Source organism: Fundulus heteroclitus, chromosome 17 (assembly GCF_011125445.2).
Source record: "Fundulus heteroclitus isolate FHET01 chromosome 17, MU-UCD_Fhet_4.1, whole genome shotgun sequence".
NCBI lineage: Eukaryota > Metazoa > Chordata > Actinopteri > Cyprinodontiformes > Fundulidae > Fundulus > Fundulus heteroclitus.
In genome coordinates, this window is record NC_046377.1 from 11,631,223 (window position 1) to 11,645,820 (window position 14,598).

The following is a 14,598-nucleotide window of genomic DNA, read 5'->3' on the forward strand; positions in this document are numbered from 1 at the left end:
AGAAAGAAGTGTAGAGTTTTGATGAGTCATAGTTTGCGGCCTGGACTGTCTCTGGATGGCTATAGCTAGACAGTTTTTTTTTTTTTTTTAATAAAAGCAAAAGTGTTAAAAAAATATTTTGTAAGCCGTCATTCATTTATTTCAACTCTGATTTTATGTTAAAAATTACAAAAGGAGTTTAAAAAAACAAACACCTGGTACAATTAAGAACATGAATTTCAATTAGTTTTGCACTATAGTCACACCGCGTATAAATAAATAAAGCGTCTTCAAATGGTGTCAATGTTGGTGGCAGTGGCCTAGAAACTCATTCGCTGTCTGCATTTGCTCAAATTGCATCTCCAAAGGGGAATAAATGCAACTAGGACATGTACAGAGGCGTATCGCTGAAACAATGTTGAAGTGCGGTATTTGTTAAAATTTTATAAAGTATCTCTTCCTGACAGAAGCTGACTTTCTTGGCCTCTTTATGTAGCCTAAATCCGGGTTATCTTGTCTCGGAGCATGGAGTTAACCGCTTCTCCAACCAGGGCCAAGACATGTAGAAATTATTATAATAATAAAAAAAAAAAAAACCAGAGCGTTTTTTCACAGGTCATTTGACAAACTCATATTTGTCCCTTGCTTTGCTTCTCATCTGCAGCTCTTTGAGATCTTTTAGCCTACGTCATAATTTCAGACAGGTTCTCTTCACGTAATTTCTTGATTCAACAGGTGTAGCAATCCTCAGGCTTGGATGGGGCCAAAATTGTGATTAATCACAGTGATTTAACAAGAGGAGCAAAAGCTTTGCATATAAGGGTACCTTGGTGAAAACAGTATTTTGTATTTACTCAGGTTCTTTGTTTCTTTAAATTGTGTTCGATGATATGAAACATTTAAGCATGCTAAAGTCTTCAAAGGGCCAAACACTTTTTCTGTAGCACCGTATTGTGATCAGCCTGGAAGGGAAGTTGTTTGCAGGTGCACACAGACAATCAGCTCACCTGTCCCCAGCTGCATGCTGAGAGCTACACTTCCCCTGCTGGTCACTAGCGGTACTGCCCTGCTGGAGAGGGAGCAAATGGCCTGGATCCAACCATGAGATGTGAAGGAGAGGGAGAGTTGTTTGGGGGAAACAGAGTCAGAAGCTCTGTGTTGTTGATATCGGCTGCAGAAAGTAGCCAAAGCAGAGGTGAAAATAGAAGAGGTTTTACGCTTGTTTAAAATGCCCCCACTTATACTTCCTTCAGTTTCCCCCCGCCTGCCTCACTCCACCTTTCCTTTTCACTCCCGTCCTTCCTTATCTACAGTAGCTCTCCTCTCAAATGTCCACTCCAATGCTGGAGAGCTCCAGAGGTGTAGCGCCATCTGCCTGCACTTAGCATTACTGCAAGACCTCGTCTTGAAACTTTAACCTCACCGATCCTCAAGGAATTGAGGTCAACTCTGTCTGGGGTTAACAAAAAAATATGGGAGATAAAGACAAAGAATATATTTATTTGTGGAATATATAACACATTTTATTAATTATGCGTCCTGATGATTACACAGAGCAATGCTTTTCAAAATGACTGCCTATTTTTTAATGTTCTGCTGCAATCGCCATGTTATTTAATATTGATTGAACGTCCTTGCACCATGTCCAGCAGGACAGACCTCATCAAATATGCCATGAAAGACAGAGGAACGGGCCAGCATATGGCACATGCTGGTGTACCATATAAGCTGCACGTGTTAAAATATGCAGGAGTATGAGCACAAGGTGACTGTAGTCCCGCTGCACCCAACGGATGATCTTATTCCAGATTTTATAAATGCATTCAAACACAGACCACATTGTGTATTTAGCCAACAGCGTAATTCAACGGCGATGTTTTTCCCTTTTTTTAAGGATTGCACAATAAACATTAGAGCACCATCTCCTTAATTACCTGCAGTCCATCCCCACTGTCAACAGTTGCTACAGCTAGACTCATAAAGCCATGAGAAAACTGGGCAAACCGGGGTAAAGCAGTCTTCTTGTTATCTAAAAAGCTAATCTGGCAAAGAGTCAGTTTTCTCCCTCTTAAACTAATGCAGAGCCCTGCTCCTCTTCGTCCACTTTGCAGACACCCTCAGCCATGCTTCCTAATAAATCAATTCAGCCAATCACTGATGGATGTGCTCTGTAAGAGAAAATATGTGCATGTGTGTGCCTGTTTTGTGTGCATACAAGTGTTGTCTGCTGCCTCTGATTTGTTTCTGCCAGACGACTGATGTTGCGTTCATTTTTCTGGGCACAAAAAAAAAAAAAAAAAAAAAGCAGCCAGGAGCGTGGGACTCATGGAAGACAGGCAGACTGGGGAGGAAATCAAAAAGGGGAAGAAGGATCGCTGAAAAAAAGAGAAGAGAGAAAAAAAAAAAAGAAGGTGAGAGCGAGCAGGACGGAGAACAGCATGACGGATTGAAAATTCAAAGGATGAGAGCCAGGGAGGGGCTCAGAAACAAGATAGAGGGAATAAATTTTAATTTGATCCTCTCTCTCCCCTTCCCACTCAGCACAGTATGTGTGTGTTGACAGATTGGGTATTGCTTTGGTTCCAAGACTGGCTACAGAAAGAACACTCTGTAATTATCTAGAAAGAGCACCTGGGTGCTGAGAATCTCATTATATTAAAACTACTCCGACACACAAACCACACAGCACGGCGAGAGAGGATGGGAGTGATGTACAGAGTCTTGCAAGAGTAGAACAACCTCTTGTCACGTAAGAAACAGAGATTTAAATGAATTTTACAGTTATTTTTTTGTGACGGATCAACAACGTACTGCATGATTGTCAAGTGCAAGGAAAATTATATGAACATTTAAATCTGAAAAGTGTTGCATGCATTTGTTTTGAGCACCCTTTTGTCTGATTCCACTGAATAAAACCCAGAGCAGCAAACGGACAGGATACAGAAAAATGTACACGGCGTAAGGTGATCGTCTGAGATGAGAGGCAAAAACTGAACTTTTTGCAGCATTAAAACTGCAAATATTACCCTAAAACTACATCCCTAAAACAAGGGAGTGGCAGCATCATGCTGCGGGGGGAGCTTTTTTAAGCAGGGATAGAAAGCAAAAGATGGAATAGAGCTTATTACAGGGCAATACTGGAAGAAAATCTGCAGAGGAAGGGTTGAAGAGTCAAAGCATATTCTTCTTTTAATTTTTAACACGATCTGACTGAGCTTGAGCCATTTTGCAAAGAAACAAAAAATAAATACATTTACCATACTCAATTTACTTTACAAGTCTGGTCTATAAATCCCAATAAAATACATTGAAGTGTGTGCTTGTAATGTGCAACTAAATGTGGAAAAGTTCAGAGTATGCTTTCTCAAGGCTGTAGAAAACCATGACTGATGCAGAAAGAAAACAGAAATGATAGCAAACAATGGAAAGGGAGCTTTCTTAAAATTCACAATTCTGCTTTTTGCATCTATACAGAAATACTATTGTGTCACAATACAGATGAAAAGTGCATCATAGAGATAATGAGCAAATTAAGTAACATTTCTAGCCTACAGTTCTGGTTACACGGCAGACAAAAAGCAGGTGTAAAACAGCTAAAAGTGATGGAAGGCTCCTTTGAGCTATTGTAGTAGCAAACGGTGACCAGTAGGAGGCAGCGTTTCCTCTCATCTGACTGACACCATGTCTGTCTTTCCCCAAACTTCTACCTTTTTTTTTTGCCTCTCTGTTTCTTTTGTCCAGAAAACACACAGACAGATTTAACTGCTAACAGGAGGCTGAAGAGCAGCTATCGGTGAATCTGTTCAGTCTGTAAACATGTCAGCCTAAAAGCGGCGCACGAGTCCAGCTGCTGGCAGGAAACCGGCATCATTGATGGCTCATCCTGATCAGCAAATGTGCCAGCAGCACAGTTAATGCTGTAACTGTGGTGCCGACTATGTCCATGTCTGCTGAAAGGTGAGCAGCCAGACTAAATCAATCGATAGGCCACACACCTCTGATTGTGGGTTCAAGTCCAAAAGAAAGAAAAGGAGATTGGCAGAAACATAATAATAATAATAATAATAATAATAATAATAATAATAATAATAATAATAATAATAAATAATAAATAATATCATCCTTTAATGTCGCAGGCGCACCAGCAGCAAAGTGACGAGCAAAGAGAAGCAAGCAGATTCACAAAGGGGTAGTATAAAAACAAAAGAATAAATAAGAAAACTGTACAGATAGGAGAAATTTTCACCAAAGAACAAATATATTGCAGTGTACTGGGATTGAAGAAATGTACAAAAACATGCAAATACTAACTGACTAATACGGGGAGCGTTATGCACAGTCTAGGTACCTTCTTGGCTTGTCCAAAACATTTTAATTTATCGCTTGAAAACACATTTGGGCAGAATCCTCAGACTCTGTTGCATTAAAAAAGGTTCAAAGTAACATTGCTTCCAATTTTGCAAAGTTTTCAACTTTTATCCTTCCGGACCCAACTCACCTAAATACATCTACTGTACATGTACATCTTGATAGAGCTTTGAAAAGCTAATGTATTTCTGGACTTTAATTCCAAAAGGCAAACAAAAACAAATTAAGAGTTAAAATGTAATTTCTCAGAAACAGAACATATTAATCAGGCTAATAAATATTGAGGAAGACTACTGACTTGGAAACAGTCTCAAACACCCTTCAAAACAAAAGCCACAAAAGGTTGCTACTAAAGAAGCTGGATATTCTGAATGCTGCATTCAAGCATAGTGATGGAAAGTTGAGTGGAAGGATGAACTGTGGTAGAAAACAGTGCATGATAGACAGAGTTATGGAAAACCCTGAGTTTCCAGTCAGTGATTCTGTGTTTCATGTTGTTTGCTGGTGTTGGTCCACTGAGTTATATCAAGTCCAAAGTCAACCCAGTCATCCACCAGGAGATTTTGGAGAACTTCACGCTTCTCTATGCAGACAAGCATTATGGAGATGCTGATTTATTCATTCCCCCCAAGAAGACTTGGCAAATGTCTACACACGTACCAACACCTGTTTTTACTGACTATGGTCATCTGTGTGCTTGGTTGGTCAGCAGACCTTTCTCACCCAAATCCCAGAGAGAATCTATGGAATATTATTAAGAGGAAGATGAGAGAAACCAGAGCCAACAATGCAAGCAGCCTGGGCCTCCTTGAGACCTCAGCAACACCACAGGCTCATCTCCTTCACTTCATGGCACATTAATGCAGCAATTCATGCTGACTGTAAATACTGTACAGGACACTTTCCAGTAGGTGGACATTTCTGTATTTACAATCCTTTAAAACAGGCTTGAAAAATATTGCATAACGAAGCTAATATTTGCTTTTTTATTAAATTGGTAACATTGTAAAACTTTTATCATTTCAATTTATTTGCCTGATTATCCCAGACTGAAATATTGCTTAAAAAGTCCTGCAAGACTAACAGTGCATGGTTGTAATACGTTTATGTTATAGCTGAATAAACTGGGAAAAATAAAATGAAGCATCGTCATAGAAGCAAATAAAGTCCAACAATTAAAAGTCAATCCTGGAAGCTTATTGCAGTGAGCGTGCTCTAAAAATGATTTCCGTATGGGCTAAACAGTTCGTGGCGTCCTGACGTGTGGCGTTTAACCCCGCTGCAGGTGTGCTGTTGATAGTTTTATCTGCTCTGGATCGGGGCAGGGGACAGGAAAACCAGCGAATGTAGGAGGCTTCGGCAGCAGAGAAAGGTTCTCTCTGTTGTGAGATGTTTAGAAGGCAGATTTACTGTAAGTGGACCAGTTTGTGCTGCCTGTCACGCTGTTTAAATTCCCAAAACTTCCCCAGCCATGGAGATGCAGTTCCATGAAAACATCAGCAGTGAGAGGGAACATTTTTCCTCCCTCCTTCTTGCAGTCGGGGCCGCAGCAGTTTTCACACTGGCCTGCCTTGTGGCTCGTTGGTCTGTGACTGTCCCCCCTCACACCAGCCGCCGGATTTATAAAATGGTTTCAGGGGCTATAAAGTGTCCAATAAACCACTTTTACTATTAGCCCCAGGAAGCTGGTAGAGGATATAGCAGCTAACCACTGCCGCCACCGGTCCAACACGTGCGCACGCGGACCGACAAGCACATGCTTGGTGGTCAAGCAGTCAGAATCTGAGGACGCAGATACATGCAGAAATACACAGAGTTTGACCATAATGACGGCCACATGACCACAGTGTACTGTCAGCACACACGGAGCCTCAGAGCAGCTTCAGAGCAGCTGGAAGCTTCGGCCTGAAGCTTATTTTATGTTGCAACGTAGAGCAGCGGAGATATTTTTAATGCTTCTTAGAAGGAGAGCACAATTACGACCTGCAAAAACACCCGATGTTTATATTAATATTGCAGCTTTGTTTTTCCTTACTGCTTTTTATTTAGTCAGAGTTGGTCCATCTCTGGTCAAATGCAGCAAGTAGATTGTTAAATTGAGATTGGTTTAATAGATGAGAAGCAACAAACATGTTAGAACAATCTAAATAAATGGTGTATGGGTTTTATCATTAAGCATGTGGTAGTTCCAAACCTGACAAAAAATGTGGGAAATAAAGCAGGCCACCCTTTTAGAGCAATGCTGCCAGTGCCTTGCTAAACTGTTCACACTTTACTGCACATTTAGGGAAGTTTTGACCAAGACCTAAAGTTTAGACTTTTACACTGTTTAATTAGACATTCCCAGGTGGACAATTATGATTTAATCTGAGTTTTAACTTCAATGTGTGTGTGTGTGTGTGTGTGTGTGTGTGTGTGTGTGTGTGTCAGGATATTTTAGGCTGAATGCCGAGATACAAAATTTTTCTCGAAACGTCTGTCTTTTCCTAAAATAATCATAAAAAGCGATCGTTGTATCAAAGCTTTATCAAAAATGATTCTCAGTGACATTTTGTAATGAACAGTTTCAGATAAACATGAAAAAAACACCTGAAAAATAACCTGCTGGAACACATAAAAAGTAGAATTTGAATTCAACATAGACCACCTTGATATAAATGATATAGTCTCACTTTATATCTCTAAAAAAAAAAAAAATCTAATTTTTAAAGTCTCACTATATTGCCCAGCCCTATATATAAAAAACACACAACGTTTTGGTAAGTGAGAACTTTGTTTAGATTTCCCGTTTTATTTAAACTTACTAAAACTGAATTAATTCTGATAAAGCTAATTTTTTAGTGATAGACCAATACAGACTAGTACACAATTGTAGAAGGAAAGGAAGGAGGTGCATGGCTTAACAATTTTTTACATTTAAACATTTGAAAAAGTATAATCTGTGACTAAAATTTGCCAAATTCTCCTACCTGAGCTGTGCATCTACGCAGCCCCTCCAGAGTTACCATGGCCCTCTTTGTTTCTTCTCCGATTAATGCTTAGCTCATGTAAAGTATTAAATGGCATGGGTGGCCATAGTTTATTTTTAATAACCCAACAATTTCCCCACAACCTTCTCTCTGACCCGTCTGCCGTGTTCCTTAGTTTTCAAAATGCTTCTTGTTCACAAATGTTTTGTTCTCCAACAAAACTCCATTACTTAGATTACTTCTGCAGTCAGCTGGTTAATATGAATTTTAATAAAAAAAGGTACATCAGAGTAATGCAGTGTTTCTTTCAGGATTGCCTTGCATTAATCCCCCCCTACATTTGCACATTTTATTTTTCAGGTCTATGCAGTGCTTTATTAGTCTATCACATAAAATCATTTGAGAAACCTTAAAAAGTTACAATTTTACAGCCACAAATTTCCCAAGATTATCTCAATAAAGTAAGTAAATTGAGTCAAGAAATTTAAAATGACACAGAAAAGCCATGAAAGCTCATAATGGGACAAACAAGAAGCAGAAAGAGATGTGGAAGAGTAAAACTGAAGATGTTGAGTCCCTGCAGGATATGAGAAAGATGTGGGTTGGATGTTCCTGTTTTATTGTGGTTTCACTAAAGATTTATGGACTGTACCTGTATCTATCATCATGCAGCAGTTCAGATCAATTTTAAAGGCCTTTACCTCATCTGCACTGCATTTTCCACCAGTATTCGCCGCAAATACAACAATACCAGGTCTGAGAAATAATAAACAAACAAGACATTAATTAAATCATAGCACTGCAGTCACCATAAAGAGTGCAGGATCTCTCTGCCAAGTAGTCATTATCCACAGTGGATAAGCACTCACATCCTGCACTGGGAGAAATTCCCAGGATGCAGCTCAGCCAATCAGATTAAAGTGTTTTAAATACCCACTCTTCATCTGAAGAGGCCATCCTCTTCACACAGACCACCATCTGGGAGTCCAACCTGGTCATTAAAGCTCAGACCGAACACACACACACACATCGCCATGTTTTCTGCGTGGGCTTTATGTTAAAAACGTAAAAATGTCTCCTCCAATGCAAGCCTAAAGAACCCTGAGGATCCATATGTGCCCCAGAAAAGCCATCTTCTCGAATGTCTGGAGAGGAGACGGACTCGCTGGCATTCCTTAATTACCGAGTCCTGTGGGGATGAGATGCTCAGGTAGCTTCACTTGAGGAAAGGCTGTCAAGGTTGAAACTCAGACTGAGGGGCAGGTTTTATGGCCTTCCTGCTGAGCGGCCATGAGACAAATGCATTTATCTTTAACTATGTAAAAGGATGACTAAATCCCAAATGGCATAAATGAATATATAGCATGAACAGAAGGGAGGAGAAGGAGCAGAAATTGGCTTGGGTGCAGTCTGAGGAGAGATTATCCCTCTCTAATGGCCAACTTGTTGACAGCAACACTTTTCGCCACTCCTATCTACACATCTAATGTTACCGTGGGCCCCAGCACACAACACACCCACAGACTTGCACTTCCTCTCCTCTTCGGTGGGTTTATCAGCCCTGTTGTCAGCTGGCCCGGGGATTTATGAAGATATCAGACCCTGAAACCATGAAAACCACGAGGCGAACCGGAGACGTCACCGCCAGAGACGACCCCGGCTTCCTCCCGGCTCCTCTGCAGCCGCCGCATGCTGAAAACAAATCGGACGGTCCGGTTTTACAAGCTTCAGCAGATGGAAAAACTCGCCTTTTCTGCCGAATCTCACATGAATCTGTCTCTGTGATTCACGGCATATTAAAAACAAGATTTCTGAATGAATTCCAGCCAATAAAATTTATTTGTTTCTCATCTGCAGACACATACATGACTATTTTACCGTTTAGAATAAACCGTTTGTTTCTGCTACAGCACCTGACTAAACAAGTGGTATAAAGAAACCAGCTTATTATGTTTAAAGGGTTCATGTTACTTTAAGCGATAAGCGTTTGGTGAAATATACTAAATACAAAAAGGCAATTCCTGTCTACACCCAAATTAACAGCCAACTTTGATTAATGCGGTATGGCTCTACTTAGGGTGGCATGAATTTGGGGGAGGCAGAAGGAAAAAAAATTATGAAATAAAAACAAAGAGGTGTCATGTTCTGAAGTTGTGAATGGCTATAAGGAGTGACTTAACAAGTTATGGATCTCTACAGAATGGGTTTTACCAATCGTGTGTTTGAGGTTGTTTGCCTGCGTTCAAGCGGGATTACTCCTGCTAGGACCTTCACTGTATGCCGCCACAGGGGCTGCCAAAGTGGGGGTCAGGACCCCCCGCCGGGGGAGTCACGAGATGATTTGTAACTCACATGCTAAAAAGATTTCCTATTTCTTTATTTCTGAGACCGATACCAAAGTATAACTTTACAAGATGTTCAACATTCCTCGTTTCAAAGCAGGCTGCACTTTATTTCTAATAAAAATACGACTTTATTGTCGTAATTTTACACCAAAAAAAAGGGAAAAAAAAGAAAAGCCAGCCACCAGGAGGGTGGTGCTGTTATGTTGGTGGTCGTAGGCTGAAACGTTTGGGATCCCCTGTGCTACCACATGGTTAGATTGTGAAATAAAAGACCTCTTTATGGCACTGCAACAATGGAGCAAGACTCCAAAATAGACAAAAAGAAAAAACTATTACAATCCAAAACAGATCCTGGTGGGTTTTTTATGCATTTTGAAAGTAGTTCATTCAAAGGTTGTCATAATTTTGGACTGCTTCTGTTGGTCATTTGTAAATAAAGGGGCTAGAATAACAAAGAATGTATTAAGCACTAAACAAACCAAGACCCACAAAGTGCTGTACATATGCAAATGACACAAGAAAGAAGAAATTACACAAGATGCAATAGCTAAGCTTAAAACAGGTCTTTCTTGAAAATGAGGAGTTGGATCTCAATGGGAACGCATGTATAAAAAGGTTAAATAAGTTTAAAAAAAAATTAAAAAACAGTTAAAACTGAGTAAACCTCTCAGGATGTGCAAAAGGCTTTAGCAAATAAGAAGATTCTTAAACTCAGAAAGAGAAGAGGCCTGTCCAGATCATTTCCTAATTCTAGAGCATCTGCTGTGAAGCAGAGCCGCCTCCAAGTTAACGCTCAGTTTTAGGCACATTAAGGAGCGGCTGGTTGGCAGACCTGAGGAGCGGTCGGGTACATGTGGCTGTAGCAGACCAGAGAGGTGAGGGGTGTTAACAGATTTAAAAGCAAATAAAAACGTAAAAAAAAAAAGATCCTGAAATGTACAAGTTGTCGGTGAAGTTAAAATGTGGGCAATGTGCTCAGGGCTTCTCTTTCCGGATTAAAGTCGAGGTGCTTTGCACAACCTGCAGGAACCTAAAGGACCCATGACTAACCCCAAAATAGAACGTGTTACATTAATCCAGCATAAACGCAACAAGTGTACGGATTCCCGTTTCAAAAAGCCACCTTACCCAATAACAAAGAAGAAGAAAAAAAAGAAAAGTTAGACCTTACTGTTCAACGGCTCTAATCGGGTTTCCAAATTTAAGATCTGAGGCCTCCTCCATAGGTCTTAGTTGTTGATCCCTAATCTGGGAGTTAACGAGGATGCAGAAGTGCCACCAAAACCATATATTCTGTTTTCTGTTCATTAAAGTGTAAAAAAAAAAAAAAGGTATCTAAGCCTACATTCAGGCATTTTCTATTGTTTGATCACATGAGCAGCTTTTTAATCTTATGATAAAACTAGTTTAAAATTTCTAGTCATTTTGCAGACCCTGGTTTTGTGTTGTTCATGGCAGACTGAGACAAACAGAGACCATTTTCTCTCATAATTAGCTTCTTTGTAAAATTTCTGACCCCTCACTTCTCAGCGCCTTTTGGTCGTCAAAATTCATTCTGTGAACGTTACTATTTTATTAAATTCTAATTTGTACAAGGGTGTATTCAGCTTTGATCTTTTTACATATGATAATTCAAATATTTTATAATTGTGTACCTTCATTTGATGTTTCATAATTTGATCAAACTAGAGGCTTTCTTGGCTCACTTCACACTTGTTGTGTTTTAAATCTTTGTAGTCATTATGCTAAACTATTCTCTCCCACTTAACAAGTTTGTAAAATATCCCAAATGGTTAAAATACCCCCCCCCCCCTTCTGACTATGACCCTACATCCAAAAATGGGATTATTTTGTAAAAACAAAAAAAAAGATGAAATCATACTTTTGCCATATTGCTAACAATTAGTTTGGAGTCTTTAGATTAAACTGCACAAAAGGAAAACCTTTACTATATCTTTACTAAAGGAACATTTTAGTAATAGATCTTAGAAACCATGAAATAATCAATACTCCACTCTACTTTCCAACCAGGTTCTACTTATCTACAGCCGCAAAAGTACTATACGTTTATAAATTACAATTGCACATGCATAGCGGTAAATCAAAGCATTATATCATTTGTTATATGAAAGCTTTTCACACAGAGTGAGTCACTGCAGACACTTGTGTGTTTTATGATAGCTGTCAGAACGGTGAACTTGGTCCAGAGTTCCCTCAGAGCTGCAGTTAGTCAAACTTGGATTTCAAACAAGTCCCTGCACGGCCCAGATGAAGGCAGAGCAATTTCTCTATACTGAGAGAAACATTTGTGCAAGATTTCGACCAAAATAGTCCTGGTCTGCACCGCAGAGCGGGAGAGCTGCCTTCATTTAGGTCGATGGGGTTGGCAGACACACACACACACACACACACACACACACACACACACACACACACACACACACACACAGAGACAGATAGGCTGCCTTTCACCACTGTCAAGGGTAGCCAAAGTCATATGGAAGGAGAGCGTGACAATGAAAACATTAGGGTTGGACATCGTTTCTTCTATAAGTTCAGATGAAATAAAGTCAAAACCTTTTTCACCTTGACTGCATGCTGAATAACTCATGCAGTCAGTGCTCAAGTTCAAACCCATCATTTACATTGAAAAACTCCTACAGAGTTTAACTTGTTAAACTCTGAGGCAGTGGTGCCACCAAATGGGGCCCTTCGGGGCCAGGGCAGGGGGAGCGGCATTTTCGCATTTCATACACTTTGTTATTTCAAAAGAAGACAACTTTCAATAAACTGTAGCATTTAAACAAGTTCTTTTATATGCTTAAAAATAACCTATGCGGATTTCCTCTCTGCGTGCCTTCCTCTTAACGAGCAAACAGCTTTTACAATTTTCTTATTCTGAAACCTATTTTTCAAAATGTTTTTGCTACAAATCGACAAACGTATAATGCCATTTTTTCTTAAACTCAGCCTGTACATCTTTCCCTCTGCTTCATGCCATCTGCGTCTGGTAAAACTGTCACATAAATCCTCCTAATCTGGCTGGAATATTTGCACCACCATAAATACATTTATTTACAAAGAAAAGGCACCAATTACTACAACAATCTGCAAAAGTACTGTTTGGGTTACAAATAAGATTTCACCAGTAAACTACAGTTTAATAACAAAAAATTAAGCTTGTAATTACAGAAAGTTACTGCTGCTAAAATGTGTCCAAGAACATAAAACCAGCACAGATAAATAGGCCCAAAGAAAAATTAACTGAGCTCAGCTGCAACTGAGACAATCTGAGGAAGCTGCAGCTTAATGCATTACTTTTTACTGTTTCATTCAGACCATCATACGAGCAAGTAGGCTATAGCTGAAAGCTGCTGGCAGTTTGTTCTAAATAGATGCTAGTGATGATTTTTCAGCTCAAATTACTTTTTTTTTCTTTTTTTTTTTTAAAGTCAGCAATCACAAATTCAGACAGTTTCTTGACAAACGACAACAACAATTAAAAAAAATGTGAATGGGAGCAGCTTTTGTTTCAGGGAGGGAGAGTCCTCAAAGAATGAAATATAAACAGGCATAAACCAGGTTACTAATTGGTGAATGACATTATAACTCTCTCATACACACACACACAATATATATATATATATATATATATATATATATATATATATATATATATATATATATATATATATGAATACAACTTCCAGACTAAATATAATAAAAGGAAACTGGCTCATAATGGAGTATGATGTATTCAGGGGTGAACTGCAAACATGAAACAACTCAATTGGATCTCGCTTGAAATCATAAATAGTTCTTTTTAAAGGATGAACTGTTTAACAGGGATTTAAACTTTAGAAGGACTGGTAAGATACTCAACAAGATACCCACAGTAAGCCCCTTCTTATGCACCTCACCCATATTGTTTTATTTGAATTGAAGCCCTTACCCCCTTAAATAAATGACGCCCTGGGCGGTGAGCCACAACAAAAAGCACCACTGACTGCTGGGACCCTTAGAACAATAAGGTTAATTTGTTACCCCAGTGTCTTTTTTTTATCCTTTATAATGCCCATCACCCCAGATTAACAGAGGGGCTACCCTAAAATTGTCAGTCACCCCCCACCCCACCTATACCTGGCCTCCAGTTTGGACTCGCCTCTGTTTTCAGGACAAACAAAACTTTGAGGAAAGTTGGGAAAGTGTGAAGCAGGTCACAAATTGACAAAGCTCCAAATGTTTTTCCCTCAAACAGTGTCAGCGACAAGAGACACTTCCTACCTTCTCTTCTTCTCTGGAGTAGAACTTCAGCTCAGATCTGCAGGAAAACTTTCTCCCTCCACCATCCGAGGTGTTGAAGTCCCGCTGTCCGGTCGGAAATCTCCCACACTGCGCCGTTTTCACCCCCGATCCTGCTCTTCAGCGCTTGCGCTTTAAACGAGACGCGCACAGATTCCTTCAAGTGTCACTTTCAGTAACTCTTCCTTCCCTCTTTCATTTCACTCCTCGATGTCTAAAGTGTTCGTCTTGGTCACAAAAGCGGCCGTTTTTATGAGGCGGCGCAGAGTGGCGGTGGGGGTGTCCAAGCGGCCGCGGCAGCTGCTGGAGCGTGTTCCGTGGAGCCGTGGACCGGGTCAGACCCAAGTTGTCCCGCAGGGATAAAGTCCAGTTCTGTGCTCCGTGCTCTCAGCAACAGGTGCCAGAAATAAAGAGAGAGTTTTCTTCCCAGGTTTTTGAACAAGCGCTTCCAGAGAGTTACGCACGGAGGTGGAGGAGGAGACCGGCGCTCCCCAAAGTTTTTACGCGCAGGAAAACAGCGCAAGAAGTTAGAGCTGCAGACACAGAGGGAGTGGAAAGGAACAACAGAGCTCTGGACAAGAGCTTTTCCTCCACAGCCTCTCATCGGTGCACCGCTACAGAGAGAGAGGAGAAGA

The 14,598-nt window shown here is 40.2% G+C and overlaps 1 protein-coding gene across 2 annotated transcripts in view; it reads right to left on the bottom strand.

The window, feature by feature from the left end:
* wnt5b (wingless-type MMTV integration site family, member 5b) overlaps positions 1 to 14,598 on the bottom strand; it is a 112,490-nt gene extending 97,892 nt beyond the window's left edge. For both annotated transcript variants that reach the window (XM_036148962.1, XM_036148961.1), the window contains exon 1: positions 13,946 to 14,598. The gene's annotated coding sequence lies outside the window, so the exon portion shown is untranslated. The remainder of the gene's footprint in view (positions 1 to 13,945) is intronic.